A 19,354-nucleotide genomic window follows, 5' to 3' on the forward strand; every position below is an offset into this window, starting at 1 on the left:
CTCTTCTTCCGGGGACCTCAGTCTTTTCTCTAAGACTTCAACTGATTGGATGAAGCCTACCCACATTACCAGGGGGCATCTGCTTTATTCAAAGTCTGCTGATATGAACAGTAAGCACATCTAAAAAATACCTTCACAGCAACATCCAGATTGATGTTTGGCCAAGCACCTGGGCACTATGGCCCAGCCAAGCTGATACAAAAAATTGACCATCACAGCTCCTCAAAGCAGAGCCTGGGTCTTATCTGACTCTGTGTCCCCAGGGCTGAGCAGTGAGTGTGCCCTGCACAGTGGGTACTCAGGACATGTAGGTACATGAATGAGTCAAATTCTAAAGCTCCCAGGATGACCTTAGAGGAAGCAAGGAAAGAGAAAGAACATCATGCTCAGCTCAGAAGAGTGGACGTGAGTCCAAGAAACAATTGGGAATCATTGAAACTTTATTTTTTTAATTTAATTTTTATTGGAGTATAATTGTGCGTTTCTGCTGTACAGTGAAGTGAATCAGCTGTATGTATACCTATATCCCCTCCCTCTTGGACCTCCCTCCTACCCCCCATCCCCCCAACCTAGGTCATCCCAGAGCACGGAGCTGGGCTCAGCTCCGTGTGCTCTACAGCAGGTTCCCACTAGCTATCTGTTCTACCCATGGTAGTGTATATACGTCAATCCTAATCTCCCAGTTCGTCCCACCCTCCTCTTACCCTGCTGTGTCCACACATCCATTCTTTACGTCTGCGTCTCTATTCCTGCCCTGGAAATAGGTTCACCTGTACCATTTTTCTAGATTCATTGAAGAGTTGTGGGTTAGGGAGGTGAACGTGGCAGTGACGTGCAGGGGCCTTGGCAAAGGTGACCTTGCGGACGTAGCTCATCAGAGCAACCTTGGCAGGGATCCATGCCTGCTGAGACCTGCAGAGCTAGGGCTGGGCTGGAGCCTGGCCATCAGGAGGTCTGGTCTCCATGCTGTCTCTGCCACCAGCAGGCTGTGGACCCTTGGTCGCCTCACCTTCCTGGACTCAGGTCTTGCTTCTGTGGTTGGGTCATCAACTGGCCATCTGTAGGCAGGATCCAGGCTGCAATGGGGTTTATTGATTCAGGTAAATTTTTTTTTTTTTTTTTTTTGCGGTACGCGAGCCTCTCACTGTTGTGGCCTCTCCCGTTGCGGAGCACAGGCTCCGGACGCGCAGGCTCAGCGGCCATGGCTCACAGGCCCAGCCGCTCCGCGGCGTGTGGGATCTTCCTGGACCGGGGCACGAACCCGTGTCCCCTGCATCGGCAGGCGGACTCTCAACCACTGCGCCACCAGGGAAGCCCTCAGGTAAATTTTTAAAAGCAGTTTAAATAAATGGCCAATATTTTTAAATGGGAGGCTTCCCTGGTGGTGCAGTGGTTAAGAATCTGCCTGCCAATGCAGGGGACATGGGTTCGAGCCCTGGTCCGGGAAGATCCCACATGCCACGGAGCAACTAAGCCCGTGCGCCACAACTACTGAGCCTGCGCTCTAGAGCCCACGAGCCACAACTTCTGAGCCCACGTGCCACAACTACTGAAGCCCACGTGCCTAGAACCCGTGCTCCACAACAAGGGAAGCCACCACAGTGAAAAGCCCACACACCACAATGAAGAGTAGCCCCTGCTTGCCACAACTAGAGAGGGCCTGTGTGCAGCAGTGAAGACCCAACACAGCCAAAAATAAATAAATAAATTTATTTAAAAAATAAAATTAAAAAAAATGGGTAGGTTTCACAGAATATTATGGACCTATGGCTTCTGAAAAATTGTGCAGGGCTAACAACTCTGATCCTGATTTTACTGGGCATACAGGGCAGCTGCTGCCTCGCCAAAGTTGTTAGGCTCTTCCCGCTGTGATACAGAGGCTGCAGGCAGCCACTAGTCAGCACTGAGCTGGCATGGCTGTCCTTCATGCTTCTCTATTACCTGCCAGGCCTCTGCAAGCCTTGGAGTTTATGGTCCTTGCTCTAGATCCCTCCAAGGTCTTTTTACACTAATGCCAAGACATCCGGTGACTTGCCCCACTGTGTGTCGGGCACGGAGCGAGACAGTTTATGTGCATCTCAGAGGCAGCACTCCAAGATTCTAAAGGCATAGGCTGAGCAGCCTCAGAGTAGAGCGAGCACAGGGGTCGGGCTGGCAAAGGCTAGGGAGGGAGTAATGAGACAGACCACCTTCTCTGGCAAGTTGGATGGCTGCCAGCTGGGATAGCACTGAAATAATTTTTCTCTCATTTCCTGGGAATTCTTACGTAACATGCTTTTTAAATATACATCTCAACACCTTCAAGAGTTTGGGAAAATTTTATTTCCCCAAATTATTCAAATTTGGGGAATTTGGACTGGACACGTACACAAATGCTTAGTTACAGCCCTTCACTGCCTTGTATGAGGATGCCCAGGGTGTAGCCTTATTACCTCCCATAGGTGAATTCTCGAGCCCCACTCTCACTCATAGTTGCTCAGTTAGAAGGACATTACCAAACTGCATTTTCTAGGATTCCTTTGGTGACAAGTGACAGAAAGCCAATTTGTAAGGGATCAGGTACAGGGGAAAATTTAGTGGAAAGACTTTTGCTTGTATCCAGCGGTAAGAACTTCAGGGACCATAGGATTATGTCCTTGATCTCGAGGAGTGTAGACTGTTTCCCAAGAGCAAGGGGAGCCCATGAGAAAACTAACTACATCTGATTTCTGCATGGAAGACATGTGGGATCTGGGGCCAGGAAGCCCGGCTTAGTCATCCGCTAGCTCAGGTAAATGGGTAAAGTCTGTTTCTTCATCTTTGAGACAGCTTCCTTCCTTGCAGGATTGTTTTGAGAATTAGCACAATGCCTGGCAATGTTCTGGCACACAGTAAGAGCTTAATACATGGCACTGTGGTCGTTATTATTCTAATAGCCAGTCGGTGGTTCTGGAGTTGCTGAGATCCCCATGGTCTGGGGGTCTGGGGAGGGTTCAGAAAGGAGATGGGCTGCAGCTGGGCCTCGGAGGGTGGAGAGGATGTGAGTGGGCTGCCAGCAGGGTGGAGTCACCCCAGGGGAGGGCACAGTGTGTGCAGGGGTGAGGCAGGAGTTAGCACTGGGTGCTCAGGGGAAAGGGCAGACTGGCCTGGCTGGAGAGGAGGGTTCACGCAGGGGCAACTGGTTAGAACAACACTCGGCCCTTGTGACAGCTGGTTAGAACTGCCCTGTAATCCTCTCTGAAACGCCTGCCCCTTTGCCAAGTGGAAATTGGCATCCTTTGCTCTGGCCTGGGACTCTTTCTCCTTTGCCTGCGTACATGTAGCCTTGTGCAGTGGACCCAATGAATTGTCCTCATTCTCTGCCAAGTATCCAATTAAGAATTGCATACCTGGCACTGGCACTTCTGTGGAGCTGGCCTTGGGAGTGCGTCCAGAGAGTGGGTCAGCCAGGCTCAAGGAGGGCAACGTTCAGTGACCACAGAGCGGCCAGGCTGGGGTCCCTCTGACTTGGGATGGCTACTTGCCAGGCTTCTCTCCCTCTCTCTGTGCAGACGTAAGGGACTGGGGTGTCAGAGCAGGATTTAGACACCTTGGTACCCAGAACATTTTTCTTGGAGGAGCCCAGGGAAGTCATGCAGTGCCTACCAATATCATGTGCAACTTTCACTGCAGGCAACGCTGCAGCTTTTCCAACAGGTGGTTGCAGCTCTTGTTTGCAAAACTCCCAGGGGGGCAGGCGGTTGGGTGGGGAGGCAGGAGTGGGGCTGTCTCACAGCTGCCCTTCATTCTGTTGAAAGCCTTAGCAGTTTGCAAGCTTTTCCTTACATTGAATTACGGACCAGCATGTATTCTTTTCCCGGTACTGATTTTTGTTTCACTTTTATTTATCTCACAGTTACAAGCGTGGATGACGTTTTCTTAATAGGTTTTAACAGGGTCTAAACTCTAGGAGGGGAGGTGTGTAAATAAACGATACAATGAAGGGAGCTGAGAGGGGAGGGAGTAGGGGGGTTAGGGCTGAGAACAGAGCCACACCCATCTGAAGGTTCCAAACTGGACTCTTGACCTCAGGGGTCCCTCTGAGGCAGGGCCAAGTTGCCTAGTCCTGGGACAGGAGAGCAGGCTTGCTGGAGACGGCTCTTCAGCGTTCTTGCTCTGTAACAACCACCCTTTTGATTTTTACTCTCTGCCAAAGAATGGGTGACTCCCTTTCATCTGTGACAGCACTTCTTTCCCTCCATGGGGTGAATAAGACAGTCCCTGCCCACGAGGACATGACAGTCTGGTGGGGAAGAGAGATCTGGAAAGTAAACTATGCTGACAGGAGTACACCCTGGGATGGGGCGTCTATAAGGCACTAACAGGAAGACGAGGGCTCTCGTCCACCCTGAAGCGTCCTTTCCCACCTCACCCCACCTCTGGTCCATCTCCTGTACTTTGCAGGTAAGATCAGCGGTCATCTTAATCTTTCCTATTTCTAGCTACTCTCTGTCAGTCGTACTCTACTGAATGCTCACTGCACTGGGTCCTGTGCTAGATGCTCCTCATAGATTATTTCAGTTAACAACTTGAGGAAAGGATTTCTCAGATCCCCACCTCATGACTGAAGAAACCGAGGACAGAGCCATGATGCAACCTGCCCAGGTACACAGCTAGAAAGAGGCAGAGCCAGAACCTGAATCCCCGCCATCTGACCACACAGCCTACACTCCTCGCGCCCCTGATGTCAAAAGCTCTGCCTCTCTAGTGCTGAATCAAATCTCAGAGACAGAGTTTTGGGCGAGGTAGAAAAGGATATCTTGATTGCTTTGCCGGGCAAAGGGGGCCTCAAAAAACTACGTGTCCCAGCCCCCGGAGGATTTGATGAGGGGTTTTATAACAATGGTTCAAGGGCGGGGTCTCTGAAAAGATTAGGGTGTGTACAGGGCCTGCTCGCCTTTAATCTTGTCTCAGGTGGTCGCTGTCCTAATCTTTTTTTTTTTTTACATCTTTATTGGAGTATAATTGCTTTACAATGGTGTGTTAGTTTCTGCTTTATAACAAAGTGAATCAGTTTTACATATACATATGTTCCCATATCTCTTCCCTCTTGCATCTCCCTCCCTCCCACCCTCCCTATCCCACCCCTCTAGGTGGTCACAAAGCAATGAGCTGATCTCCCTGTGCTATGTGGCTGCTTCCCACTAGCTATCTACCTTACGTTTGGTAGTGTATATATGTCCATGCCTCTCTCTCGCTTTGTCACAGCTTACCCTTCACCCTCCCCATAAGAGAGAAAGACAAATACCATACGCTAACACATGTATATGGAATTTAAGAAAAAAAAATGTCATGAATAACCTAGGGGTGTCCTAATCTTGATGAGCTCCTCTGGTCCCTTTAATCTGGCCTCAGGTGCTTTCTGGCTGCCCCTCCCTTGATTAGCAACTGTTGAATCCTCCCTTTGGAACTCAGGGTAGGTCATGGAGTCTTGCCTACAATCAACAGGGCACAAAACAGTCATCCGTGCCTGGGAGCCCCAGAGGGTCCCGCTCCATTCCCCACCCCCCACCCCCACCGATTCCACACGACCTCAGCACTCCACAGTCCTAGTACATCGTTCCTTGACAGGTGTCTCCTAACAAATTAGGGCTAGTCTGGGGGGCTATTCAGAAGCAGATGAGACTGGGAAAACACGTAAGTAGATTGGAGGAAGTTGTGCAAAGCCTTGTATTTCACAGCTTCCATCTGGATTCGGTTCTACAGGCATCAGGGAAGCACTGCGGTTTTTTGAAGAGCAGTGACCTCGGATTTGTACTTGAGGACTGTGTTTCTGGAAGTGGTGTGGGGAACGCACTGTGTGGAGGAGAGGGGGCAGAGAGGCCGAGGGAGGCTGATCAGGTTTTCCAGGTGAGAGGTGAGGGCGCAGGGAAGGCAACTACACTGATAAACGCCAAGTGAGTTCCAGGCATGGGGCTGAACATGTTCCTAATAATTGCATTTGATACTTACAATTGTGTGAGGTGGGGATTACAGCAGAGTCTCCCAATGTGGATATTCCTATAATTACCCAGTGAGCTTTAAAGAGTGGTCTCCCCGTGTGGTCTGGACCAGCTCAACAGCATCCCTAGGGACTTGTTTAGGCATGCAGATCCTCCAGCCCTACCCTAGACCTACTGAATCAGAAACCCTGGGGGTGGATCCTCCCAGCAATTTCTGTTTTAACAACCCCTCCAGGTGACTGATTGCAGCTCAGGTGGATTCGAGGTTAGGTATCTTCTCTGACCCGGGGATTAGGCCACATGCTTCCCAGCCCCCCCAAACCAGGTGCACGGTTGGTCTGATGCTGTGAGGACAAGAGTTGCAGGGTTCCCAGGGGAGAGTTGTTCTTCAATCAGGAATTGATTAAGTGCCCTGTGTATACTCAGTGTCTCGTTAAATGCTCTCAGGCATTCGAAGGCCCAGCTTCAGAACCCACTTCCAAGGATTTTAAAATATTTTATTTATCTATTCACTCAACAAACAACTCTTGAGCACCTATGATGGGACAGTCAGTCACTGTGCTGGGCATGGGATGCGACTGTGATCAGGATAGAAAAGGTTGCCACCCTCAGCTTCTGCATCCTAGGTGAAAATAAAAGGAAACAAGTAAGTTAAAAACAATGATGTATACTGTAAAGGAGGTGAAGCAGGGTCAAATTCAAGAGTATCTGAGAGAGAGAGGTGGGAGGCATGGAGGCTGTCTCTCGGAGAAACAGAAACTTGAGCCGGGATCGAATTACAAGCCAGGCGTGCAAAGATGTGCAAAGGGCAATCCAGACAGAGGCTGGTGCCGAGTGTCTGAGGTGGGTGAGAGCTCGGGGAGCTTGAGGCTGAGGCAGGAGGCCTGTGGGCTGGATGGTGGTGAGACGGAGCCAGGGACAGAGGCCGTGTGGACCAGCTCTGCAGTGGGCTCAGGGACGCAGCCGTGAGATAGCAGCAGTGCCTGTCGGGTACACGCAGGACCGAGGAATCCTCCCTAGGCTGATGGGCCCCACCTGTGATTCCAGCACCTGGAAGTCCGTCCTTGACCTTGAAATGCAAGGAACCTCTAGATCCCTTAATCCAAGCTCAGCCTCCAGGAAAGCCAGTTATGTGTCTGTCGACCTTTTTCTCTTTCTCTCAAAGAAAAATCAACCAAGGGAGGGCACCTTCCAGAACAGGAGCCCGTTGAAGGCTTTACAGAGGTCCCACACTCAGAAACGCCCGCGTCAGAGATGAAGCATCCACAGCCTAAGTCTAACTGTCCAGTTTTACTGGTGAAATCGTGGTGCAGGGAGCAGACGGGGCTCCACACCACTCAGAAGGGGCTGCCCCTGACGATGGGTTTCATGCCCTTTTCTCCACCTTCTAATGCTGGGCATGAACTCACTGACCCTCAGCCCTAAACCCAGCCTTTTCTACTCTGCTCTGAGATGCTGGGACTGGGACTCTGAAACCACATTCCTATCCCCCGACGGGCTCTGCGTTAGGTTCTTCCATAGCAGGTGCCAGAGGGCGTCTATGAAGACACAGGAACACTGTATACTTCAGTCTGTTCCTCCTCTCAGTTGTCACTAGTTGACCCCAGGAGTCAGATGGGCTGCGGTGACAGGTTCCACACTCCAGGGTCAACTTCCGTGTGCCCACGACAAAGAAAGGCCCCCACTAGCCAGCTGCAGCCCTTTCCTTAGACGTCCGTGTTCCAGCTCCACAGGGCCCCTCCTTGGAGCTTCGAAGCGTTAGTCACCCCAGACTCTCCTTCCGTGTCCCAGCCCTGGGCTGCTGGCTGCTTCTGCAATTGTGACTCTGTGATTTCCCAGTGTTCCTTTTTTTTTCTTTTCATTTCTCTCATACCTGGTTGATGATTCTTTATACCAGCTTCTCTCTGTTGAAGTGACTGGTTAGAATTTCTGTCTCCTGATGGGACCCTGAGATGTACCACTTCTTAATTTCAAGTATAGTTTAAAAAAGCTCCTTAGCATCCTTGTTCTCCTCTGGTCCTCATTTCCTTCTTGTAAATCAGGGCTTGTTCATGTTACCAGGGAAACTGAGGTCCAGGCTGCTCAGGCCCCTCAAGTAGTAAGTGGTAGGGTCAAGTAGGAAGAAGTCAAGTGGTAACTTGGCTTCAGGTTCCCTGCTATGAAGGGCACTGTGCATCCTTCCAAAGCCTGGCTGCTTGTCCTGGTTACAAGGGAATAATCCAGGATTCCCGCCTTGACTTGTGAAGTTGAGGTTATTATGCACTTTGTTACAAGCATTATAAAACCTATGCGTTAGGGAATACATTCCTTGGAAATAAAAAGGCAAGAACTAGAACTTGTTAGGAAGTGCCCATGATAAATTCCAAAAGGAAGAAGACATCTCAATAAAATAGGATTTTTCTATGAGGCTTACAGTTCTGAAAGGAATTTACTGTGAAAATGACGTACTTTCCAGTTTAACTCTTGTTCCTCTCTACGTGACATTTTATTGGTTGTATGTTTTACAGCGAGTATTTTAGTTGTGCATTTTTCTATATGTCTTGTATTTATAGGAGTTTTGGAGCGCATGAAGAAAATGTGTGTTTATCCATAGTATCAGGGAATAGAGCTTCTCCTTAGGGTGTTCTATTGGAATGACTGTAATCATCATGTTGATTGACCATTTAAAAACAGAATAACGTGACAAACACTTACACGGTATTTACAAGATCCCAGGCACTGTTCTGAGCGCTTCATGTATACTAACTTACATAATTTCCAAAACAACCCTAAGATAGGACTGTTATCTCATTAAGGCACAGGGAGGTTAAGTAACTTGTCCAGGGTCACACAGCTGATAGGTATGAGAGCTAGGACTTGACCCCATGATACCTGGCTCCAGAATTCTTGTTCTTATCCAGTACACTGATCCTATTTCCAAACTCCTCCTTTTTTTGCATCTGCAGTTGCCGGGTAGTCAGGTTATATGATCTCTAAAAAATAAGAAAAAGCAAGGCTGATCCAAGTTTGTAGAGCGTGCAGTCATGGTGGTGCAATGTTACTTTGACAGGGTGCTGCCAGCATTGCCCAACCTCGTCGGTGCTGGGGAGGGTGATGGATGGCATGTGTTCATCCTCCCAGTTGTCCACGTCTCTCTGTATCTCACCCTTTGGAAGTGCTCTGCATGCTGGCTCTGGGACTGGCCATGCAACTTGTTGTATTAGATTCCTATCTTGCATGACAACTTTCTACAACCTTAGCAGCCTAAAACAACATACATTTATTGTCTCAAAGTTTCTGTGGGTCAAGGATCTGGGCATGGCTTGGTGGGTCCTTAAAGTTTCACAAGGCTGCAGTCAAGGTATCAGCTGGGCTCTCTTCCTTTCTATAGCTCAGATTCCTCTTCCACGTTCGAAAGGCTATTGGCAGAATCCAGTTCCTTGCAGCTGTAGGACTGATGTCTGTTTTCCTGCTGGCTGTCAGCTGGAGGCTACTCTCAGCATCTAGAGGTCACTCATGGTTCCTTTCCATGTGGCCCAACATGACAGCTCACTTCTTCAAGGCCAGAGGGAGAAACTCTAATGCCAGTCTGCTAACAGGTAGTCTGTTAGCAGGAAATCACTCACTGGAAATCATGTGAGTGACAGTCCCATCTATGCCATATTCTAATGACCAGAAACAAGGCACAGGTGCCATCTGTATCCAGGAGTAGGGGGTTATACATGGGTATAACTCACTGGGGCTCATCTTAGAACTCTGTCTACCATGATTGTTTTGACCAGTGGGACGGTAGCAAACTTGACCCAAGCAGAAGCTTGGAAATGTGCTTGCATGTTTCTGCTGGGCCCCTGGCATTACTGTGAGGCCATGCCTGCCTAATCTCCTGCAAGGAAGGAAGAGACATGTAAAGAAGCTCCGAGGCCTCCCAATCAGAGCTTAGACCAATTTAGAACCAGTCCAACTCCAAACACATGAAAGAGCCCAGCCCAAATCCGCAGAGTTGCCTGTCCAACCTGCAGCTGACTGCAGATGCATGAATAAGCCCAGTCAAGACCAGAAGCACCATCTGGCCCATAAATTCGTGAGCAGTAATAAATGGTTGTTGTCTCAGCTGCTCAGCTTAGGTGATTTGTTATGTAGCACTATCGTGTCAATGCTAACCGATACAGAATTACCATTTGCTGCATACCCACTCTTTGCCAGGTGCCATGTTAGTTTTTCCATGTCTGTTTTCTCATTTAATCCTCAAAACAGCCCTGCAGGAGAGCTTGGGTCTATTCAGTATTTTCATTATTGATGTGGGTAAGAATATTAAGGTTATGATTACTAATGGCCAACAAGCATGTGAAAAGATGCTCAACATCACTAATCATTAGGGAAATGCACATCAATACATTGAGATACCACCTCACACCCAATAGGATGGCTACTATTAAAAAGAAAACCGAGAAAATCATAAGTATTGGCAAGGACGTGAAGAAATTAGAGCCCTTGTGCGCTGTTGGTGGGGATATAAAATGGTGCAGCTTATAGGTAAAACAGTGTGGCAGTTGCTCAAAAATTAACCATAGAATTACCGTATAATCCCGCAATTCCACTTCTAGGTTCGTACCAAAAAGAATTGAAAGCAGGATCTCAAAGAGATATTTGTACACCCATTTCAGAGCAGCATTATTTACAATAGCTAAAAGGTGAAAACAACCCAAGTGTTTGTCGATGGATGAGTAGATAAACAAAATGAGGTGTGTATATATATATTTATATATATATATACATATATACATACACATATATATATACACATATATATATACACATATACACATATATACATACACATATATATATACACATACATACATACAGCAGATATTCAGCCTTAAAGAGGAAGGGCATTCTGATGCATGTTAAATTCTGGCTACATAGACTCAAGTATTCTGACACATGCTACAGCATGGATGAACCTTGAGGACATTATGCTAAGTAAAATAAGCCAGTCGCAGGAGGACACTGTATGATTCCATTTGTCTGAGGTAATAGCCAGATTCATAGAGAGAGAACGCAGGACGGTGGTTGCCAGGGGCTGGGGGGCAGGAAGGGGGAGGGGAGTTAGTGTTCAATGGGAACAGAGTTCCAGTTCTGGAAGATGAAAAGAGTTCTGGAGATGGCTGGTGGTGCTGGTTGCACAACAGTGTGAATGGACTTAGTAGCACTAAACTGTACACTTGAAACGGTTAAGATGGTAAATTTTATGTTATGTGTATTTTCCCACAAGTTAAGATTATGATTTCTGTCTCATCTGCTTGCAATACAAATCCTCCTGTCAAGGGTGAACAAGGCATGGGAGCCGCCGAGCCCTTACACTCATAGGCTCTGATGGGAGCCTAGCTGGGTTCAGATCTGGGCTCTAGCTCTGTGAGGCAGCGGTACGATCTTGGCAATGCTACCTAAGCTCTCCAAGCTGCAGCTGCCTCATTTGCAAAAAATCAAGATAATCATAGGACCTAACTCCTAGCATTATTGTGAGGGTTGAGTGATGGGATACAAGGAAGATGCTGAGCTCGGTGCCTGGCAAGAAGAAAGCACCCGGTAAATGTCAGCTGTTGTTGGTACCTGATAAAAGATAACACCCACCCCAGTGATCCTAAAAAACCACCCAGTACATGCTCGTCATTATGCAGAACATAAAGAACATAATTAAGAATCTTGGCAACTGAAAAACAGCATATGGTTTCATACCTACTGTGTGATCATAAGAACAAACAACTTGTTCTTTTCCCTTTGGGTTAGTATTTAAAATTAAGGGAAAATTGCCCACAATCAAGTCTGGGCATGATGAAAATGGGTCACAGTACAAAGCCTTCCACAGTCCAATGATTCAGTTAGTGTTGAAACAGCCAAGCCACAGCTCTGGATCCTCTTGTCAACTCCCTCCAGCTTACAGACCCCTTTCTCCTCTGAAGCCCTGAGCCTCTCTTGAAGGTCTTGGGATGTGATGGCTCACACCTGGAGCTACGTCTGATTTACCTTCCAGTACATCACTGTGCTGCTGACACTAAGAAGGCCTTTCTGAGCACCCAGAGGATTGGGTTCCTTTTGTCCTGAGCGCTTGGGGGACATAGTTAGAAGTTCCCTAAGAACTTGGAGATAAGTTTACACTTAGAGTATTCAACTCTAAATCCCTCCTATAATGGATTACAACAGAGATGCAAAATGTGGCCATTTAAGCATGAAGACATCCGGGTCACCTAAGACCTCAGTATCATCCGCTAAAGAAAAAGCATGTCCATAAGTAGGCAGCCTTAGCTCCTGGTGGTGGTGTTGGTGGTTACTCAGCCTTGGAGGAATGGAAAAGGGAGTCATAGAGGCAAATATTGTCAGGACCAGCCCAGCTCTCATCAGGGAAGGAGTCATACCTGCGTCCATTGGTTAAGCCATGTCCATGGTGGAGGTGGACACCTGTGTTAAGTCTGACACCATCGTGGCTCCCGTTTCATGCTCACCAAGCCTGTTGGGTAGACCTGTCTACAGGGAAATAACGTACTGGTTATATGAACTCAAGTATTCTTGTTCCCATATGTGGTAGGCAGAATAATGTCTCCACCCCCAAAGACATAGGGTGTCCTAATTCTTAGAACCTGTGACTGTTATGTTAAATGGAAAATGCAAATTAAGGTTGCAGATGGCATTAATGTTGCTAATCAGCTGATCTTAGAATAGGGAGGTTATCCTGGATTATCTGGGTGGGCCGCATGTAATCACGAGGGTCCTTAAAAGTGGAAGAGGGAAGCAGTAGCAGCAGCGTGAGGTCAGAGTGATGTGAGATGTGAGAAGGATTCAGCCAGTGTTTCTGGCTTTGCAGATGGAGGAAGAGGGCAGCAAGCCAAGGAATGCAGCCACCTCTAGGAGCTGGAAAAGGCAAGGGAACAGATTCTTAGAGCCTCCACGGGAACGCAGCCTTCTGACAGTTTGATTTTAGCCTAGTGAGACGGCTGCCAGGCTTCTGGCCTACTGAACTGTAGGATAATAAATTTCTGTTGTTTTAAGCCACTAAATTTGTGGTGATTTGTTACAGCAGCAAGAGGAAACGAATACACCATGGCAGTGATTTCTCAACGTAAATGAATAAATTGATTTATGTTTCCGTTTCAGGGTATGTGGTTTAAACTCTCCACGGACTGACAAAATCAGGTTTCTGACTCTGCAAAGCTAAGAAGACTCTGCTCCTGGAAGGCCTCTCCACTGACAGACTGTAAGATTAATTTCCATATTTTGAGAACGTCTATATGTGTTGAGTGCTTTTGGTATATTTCCTAGAATTCTCTCTACAGCCCTGTGAGCTAGGTATGCTTATGCCCATTTTATAGATAAGATAACTGTGGTTCAGGCTGGACCAAACAACCTCAAATCATCTGGATTTACACCCCATGTGGGTGTCTCTAACACGCATACCTCACCGCAGTGCTGTTCTAGAGAAGCTCCATCCCTTGGAGAACCATCCATCTGGTCACACCTCATGAGAAGACGAGCTGGGCAGAAGCAGGACGGCAAGCGTCCTCGTCTTCATGCTCAGCTGGGGCTCTTACCATTCTGTAGGGAGAAGGGGCTGGATTGAACCCCACACACATTCTGTTATTTGCAAAGTGCTGCCTATCAACTTCTGAACACTTTCTGTACGTTAACTGTTTTACAAACTGTATACAGTTCATCACACTGTGTGTTCTGCTATTCTCAGTTATTATTACTATTATTTTTGTCTTAAGGATTTCTGAGTGAAAGAACTCCCTTAGGTAACCTGAGCCAGATATATTTACCCTGAACCAGGTGTGTTTCACCCGAACGAAGGGTAGGCATCCGACAAAAGGTCAGAGAAAGCAGCCTCGGAGCCCACCATCCTGCATAGCCGAGGGTCTCCTTTTTCTACATACACCTCTTGGTGGAATGCTCATCGATATAAAATCAGTGCCAGCAAACCCTCCTGGTTTCTCCTGTGCCTCCAGGAACGTGATTGGTCTACAGAACAGAGTTGAGAACAGATGTTGTTTGATCACAGTTGCTCCAGTGGGTCTACATGACATGGAACATGTGACTGCCGCTCCCCAAGCCCCCTGACTCACTTGGTCCAAGAGGGAACTTGCCCTGAGCGTTGGGGCGATGTGCCCGAAGTCCTGCAACTACAAAGTGGCAGGGCTGGGATTCACACCCAGACTCCAGGCTCCAGCATTGCCCTTCCCGCTGTATCGCCGCCTCTGCTTTCCCCACGGCACTCAGCCTGGTGCCTGGCGTGGATGAAGAGCCCCGAGGAGCTTCCTGAATGAAGCTGAGCCTGTACGTGAGGGAGGGAAGCGTGACTTCCCCTCCTTGTCTGCCAGGGGTTTTGCTGGGTGACTGTAGGAATCGCTCGGCTGGCTTTCATCATCTACCAATTGGGGGTATTCACCTCTGGAAGTCATTCCGTCACTTGTGGTCTCAAGTCACTCCAGAGGTAGCTTCCTGGGGCCTTGCAGCTTTACTCTGAATTTTCCATACAAATAAGCACGTAAGTGGAGAAGCCCCTGATTCCAGCCAAACCTCAGATCGCTGCTCTCTTTCCCAAAGGAAAGAGAGGAAATATGTCTCGCGCTACAGCCGGGCTGCCCGAGCGAGTCAAGAGCTGGGAGGCACTGATCGCTTTGGGACCGGCATCTGCCTCGATTTCATCTTTTCATTTTTCCGCTGGGCTTGAGGAGACCCGGACCTTATTATTATCATGCGCCTCAGCAGAGATCTCATCCTTCCCACCTTTCCCACCTACGGTAGGCCCAGCGAATTCAGTTCAGCCCCAGAAGCACTGATTGTGTGCCCATCACACCCGAGACCTGAGTGGGGCAGAAGGAACACAGAGATGAGTGAGGGACGCCTTCTCCAGGGAGGACAAACTCTGGCCGGTGACCAGCCGAGGAGGGGCTGGCACAAGCAGAAGTGTCTGTCCTCCCGTGCGGCTGGGGAACTCACGGGGGGGCACCCGTGTCAGGTGCTTCCCTGTGTTACCTGCATCCTTGCTGTTCCCCCAGCTGCACAGACAGGAATCCAGGCTCGGAGGCAGCGGCCAGAGCATGGGAGGTGGCAGGTTCCTGAGGACCCGGCTTCCAACCCAGTCCCCGCCACTCCCTATGGCAGTGACCTTGGGCGCTTTCCCCAGCTTCTCTGAGCCTCGGCTTGGTCATCTGTAAATGCAGAGGTACAGGGCCATGGGGCTCAGTGAGAACGCGAGGTTGGAAAGTTCAGTGCAGCATCCTTAGCGCTCCTGGAGGTCAGATAGCTCCTTGGGGGCGAGCTCAGGTGCTGCCTCCCCTCCGGCTGTCTGCTCGGTTCAAGAAGAGCTGGGCTCCATCGCCCCAGAGGAAATGCCTGCGTGGATCCCACAGGCATGGGTTTAGTGGCCTTGTTCTTCATTGTTAGCCTCCCCAGAGGGACGTGTGCCCTGCCTGCCTGGCGGGCGTGGAAATGGTGGATGAGAGGGGACGGCAGACCGGCCCGATGGGCCTCCCCGCAGGAAGGAGCCTGGCCCTGAGGACAGCCACCCACACAGCTGTGGCTGCACAGCCTTCCAACCTCAGACTCAGACCTCCACTCCCTTTGCCCGCCTTGGGAGGAGGTGGTTGGAAAGCTCATTTGCGGGGACTGCAGGATGCTGTGTGGCTGGGTTTGGTGAAGGTGGCGAGGGGCCTACGTGGGGGCCGGGTTTGGTGAAGGTGGTGAGGGGCCTGCGTGGGGGTGTATCTATGGATCCCAGTGGCTTCATTTCCTTCCTCGTTTCTCTCATTTTATTTTCTTCCAGCAGCGGCTCTCTTTTTGCTGCTTCTGAGAAGACCCTCGGGAGAGTCTGGCTCAGGGTCTTCCTCGCAAATGCACGTCTGGCTCAGGGCTGTTTTGATGGATAGAGGGCAGTTGGCCTTGGAAACCGGCTGCAATATTGGCAGTTCCGTGGGACATCCATTACATGCCTCCTGGAGAGAGCTTTTCCGGGGGGCCTCGCGTCGGACTGACGCTGCTCACGAGGGGGTGGGGAAGCAGAAATAACCTAAAAGGAAAGGCATCTATTTTAACGTTTTCGCAGAGCCGCGTCTCCTGCATATGGGTCCAGCCCACTCTCGTGAAGCAGCTCCTTTTGGGAAACAGGGGACTTGCAAACGGCTTGTTAAAGCTAAGGAAACGAAGAGGAGATGAAACAGAAGCGTGTGTAAGCAGAACCCAGCGCCTTCAGCTGGATTGGCAGGCCCCCGAATCCAAAAACCCTTGGTTTTCATTGGAGACCAGAGAGACCTCACTTATTCTCATGGGATGGAAAGTGCCGGGTAGCCGGGAAGAAGGGGGCACCGTCACCCCCGCTGCCCTCTCTGAGTTGACAGCTTTGCTAGTGAGACATACACAAAAAAGCCCTCTTGGTATAAGAGAGCAAGTAGGCCTAATAATAACAGCTAACATGCTTGCTGTATGTCGGTGCTTTAAAAGCATTAAGTAATTTAAGTTCACCAAAACCTTGCGATGCAGATATTATGATTATCCTCTCCATTTTACAGATGAGAAAACAGAGGCACAGGGCAGTGAAGTAACTTGTCCAAGGTCATCTCTAGTAAGCAGAGGAGCTGGAATCAAATCCATGCTCTCTAGAACCCATGCTTCTGTTCCTTACTCCTCCTCGTTTCTGCCTCTTGCTCACCTTGGGGAATCCAGGCAACTCCGAGAGCTTTAAGTGGTGCATTTGATGGCTCTTAAATCCCAGATCCCTGTTTGGTCGGCTTGTTGTACTTTTCTCCAGATTCACTTCTTTTTTTTTTTTTTTTAATAAATTTATTTATTTATTTTTCGCTGTGTTGGGTCTTCGTTGCCGCGCGCGGGCTTTCTCTAGTTCTGGCGAGCGGGGGCTACTCTTCGTTGCGGTGCGCAGGCTTCTCATTGTGGTGGCTTCTCTTGTTGTGGAGCACGGGCTCTAGGCACATGGGCTTCAGTAGTTGTGGCTCGTGGGCTATAGAGCGCAGGCTCAGTAGTTGTGACACATGGGCTTAGTTGCTCCACGGCATGTGGGATCCTCCCAGACCAGGGATTGAACCCGTGTCCCATACATTGGCAAGCGGATTCTTTTTATTTCTTTTTTTTAAAAATAAATTTGTTTGTTTGTTTGCTTATTTATGGCCACGTTGGGCCTTCATTGCTGCGCGCGGGCTTTCTCTAGTTGTGGCAAGCAGAGGCTACTCTTCGTTGCGGAGCATGGGCTCTAGGTGCGTGGGCTTCAGTAGTTGCAGCACGAGGGCTCAGTAGTTGTGGCTCTTGGGCTCTAGAGCACAGGCTCAGTAGTTGTGGCACACGAGCTTAGTTGCTCTGCAGCATGTGGGATCTTCCCGGACCAGGGCTTGAACCTGTGTCCCCTGCACTGGCAGGTGGATTCTTAACCACTGCGCCACCAGGGAAGCCCTTTTGTTTAAAATTTATAAATTGAAGTATAGCTGATTTACAGTATCACTTAAGTTTCAGGTGCATAGCACAGCAATTCAGTTATACATACATATATATGTGTGTGTGTAACTTTTTCAGATTCTTTTCCCTTATAGGGTTCCACATAATACTGAGTATAGTTCCCTGTGCTATACAGTATGTCCTTGTTGGTTATATGTTTTATGAATAGTAGTGCGTATATGTTAACCCCAAACTCCTAATTTATCCCTCCCCCCACCCCCCTTCCCCTTTGGTAACCAAGAGTTTGTTTTCTGTGTCAGCAGAGACTCACTTCTTCTTGAACCTTGGCCTTCTTCCTCTTGTGTGGCTCTCCTCGCTGTGGTCGAAGGGCAGAGTCTGGAGTCAGCAGGGTGCAGGCTGGGAAAGCAGAGGGTCTGGTCCGGGGGCAGTTGTAGTCTTCGTCTCAGGAGCATCTGCCTGGCACATAGGAGCTTGCTCTGAGCCGGGCTCTGTGCTGGGCGTTGGGGATACACCTGGCCTTCTGGATCTTGCCATCTACTTGATGAATCAGACAATAAACGAATCAACATATAGAACCCCGGGTGGACGCTATACAGCGCATTACAACTGGCTCACGTGTTCGAGAGTGATGGGTGTCTGTTTCGAGTTGGATGACCGGATGAGGTCTCTCAGAGAAGTGACACTGAAACTGAGATCCTAATGTCGAAATGGAGCCAGCCAGCCGTGGGGCAATTAGAAGGAGGGGTGTTCCAGGGGGAGGAAGCTGCATGGCTCAGGGCCCCACTGTGAGGGCAGGATGGGTGTGTGTGGACAGAGGCTGTGTCGCAGGAGCGTGGCAGGCGAGGAGTGCGGCAGAGATAAGGTAGGGGAAGAGGCTGGGACGCAGGGCTTCGTAGGTCACGGTGAGGCGCTACAATTTCATTTAAGTGCGTTAGAAAGCCACAGAGGCTGTGAGAGCGGGAGGGACAGGATCGCATGAAATGCTGCCGTTTTGCTGACACCAGCCCCTCTGCTGTGGTGCATGCGTCAGCCTCAGAGGCCAGTAGTGCGGCCTCATGGTTAGAGCTCTGGTCATGGAACGAGAACAGCCATTCCATTCATCCTCTTGTTCTTCATCCAGCAAGCGTCCTTGGGCACCGACCACAGCCCCACACTTTGCTGGGCACCGATGATACAAAGTGGGCTGGGGTGCATCCCCGGCCTCCAGCAGTTCCTGCTGTAGGGACACAAGGAAAGTATTGGCCCAGCACTGGTCAGCAGAGGTTGAAAGTCAGCTTCCCCGAAGGGTACAGGACAAAGGTAAACGAGCCTCTGGTCTTTTATGAGACGCACCTGAGACAAATTGGAAAATAAGAGTAATTTTCTGACTGTTAAGAAATCTTAATTAAAATAACACGAATAGGGCTTCCCTGGTGGCGCAGTGGTTGAGAGTCCGCCTGCCAATGCAGGGGACACGGGTTCGTGCCCCGGTCCGGGAGGATCCCACATGCCGCGGAGCGGCTGGGCCCGTGAGCCATGGCCGCTGAGCCTGCGCGTCCGGAGCCTGTGCTCCGCAACAGGAGGGGCCACAACAGTGAGAGGCCCGCGTACCGCAAAAAAAAAAAATAACACGAATATAATCCAATGGAATAAATATTAACGGAACCACAAAGTTTGTCTGGTTATGGGGACTCAGAGAGAAGGTGGTCCTGGAAGATGGGAAGGAGAAAGGGTTGGGGGAATCTGGGCAGAGGGAACAGGGTGCTTGGCCTGGGTGTTCTGGACCCTCTTACTAGGAGCGTCGGGGGAAGGAAGGGAGCATGACGAGGTCACACTTGGAAAAAAATCCTCTGTCATCTCTCCTTACAAATGTTACAGCCTCACATTTCAGTCAACACCCTTTCACGCGTAGGGACACTAGCAATACTCAGAAGTAGCGAAGTTCCCAGCAGCTAGAAACTTACAAGACCTTGCTGACA

General features: G+C 49.4%; 1 long non-coding RNA gene across 4 annotated transcripts in view; it reads left to right on the forward strand.

The window, feature by feature from the left end:
• LOC117199642 (uncharacterized) overlaps positions 1–19,354 on the forward strand; it is a 299,525-nt gene that overhangs the window by 33,555 nt on the left and 246,616 nt on the right. For all 4 annotated transcript variants that reach the window (XR_007472976.1, XR_007472975.1, XR_004480910.2 and 1 more), the window contains one exon: positions 13,092–13,191. This is a non-coding gene — a long non-coding RNA (uncharacterized LOC117199642). The remainder of the gene's footprint in view (positions 1–13,091; positions 13,192–19,354) is intronic.

This window comes from Orcinus orca, chromosome 17 (genome assembly GCF_937001465.1).
Source record: "Orcinus orca chromosome 17, mOrcOrc1.1, whole genome shotgun sequence".
NCBI lineage: Eukaryota > Metazoa > Chordata > Mammalia > Artiodactyla > Delphinidae > Orcinus > Orcinus orca.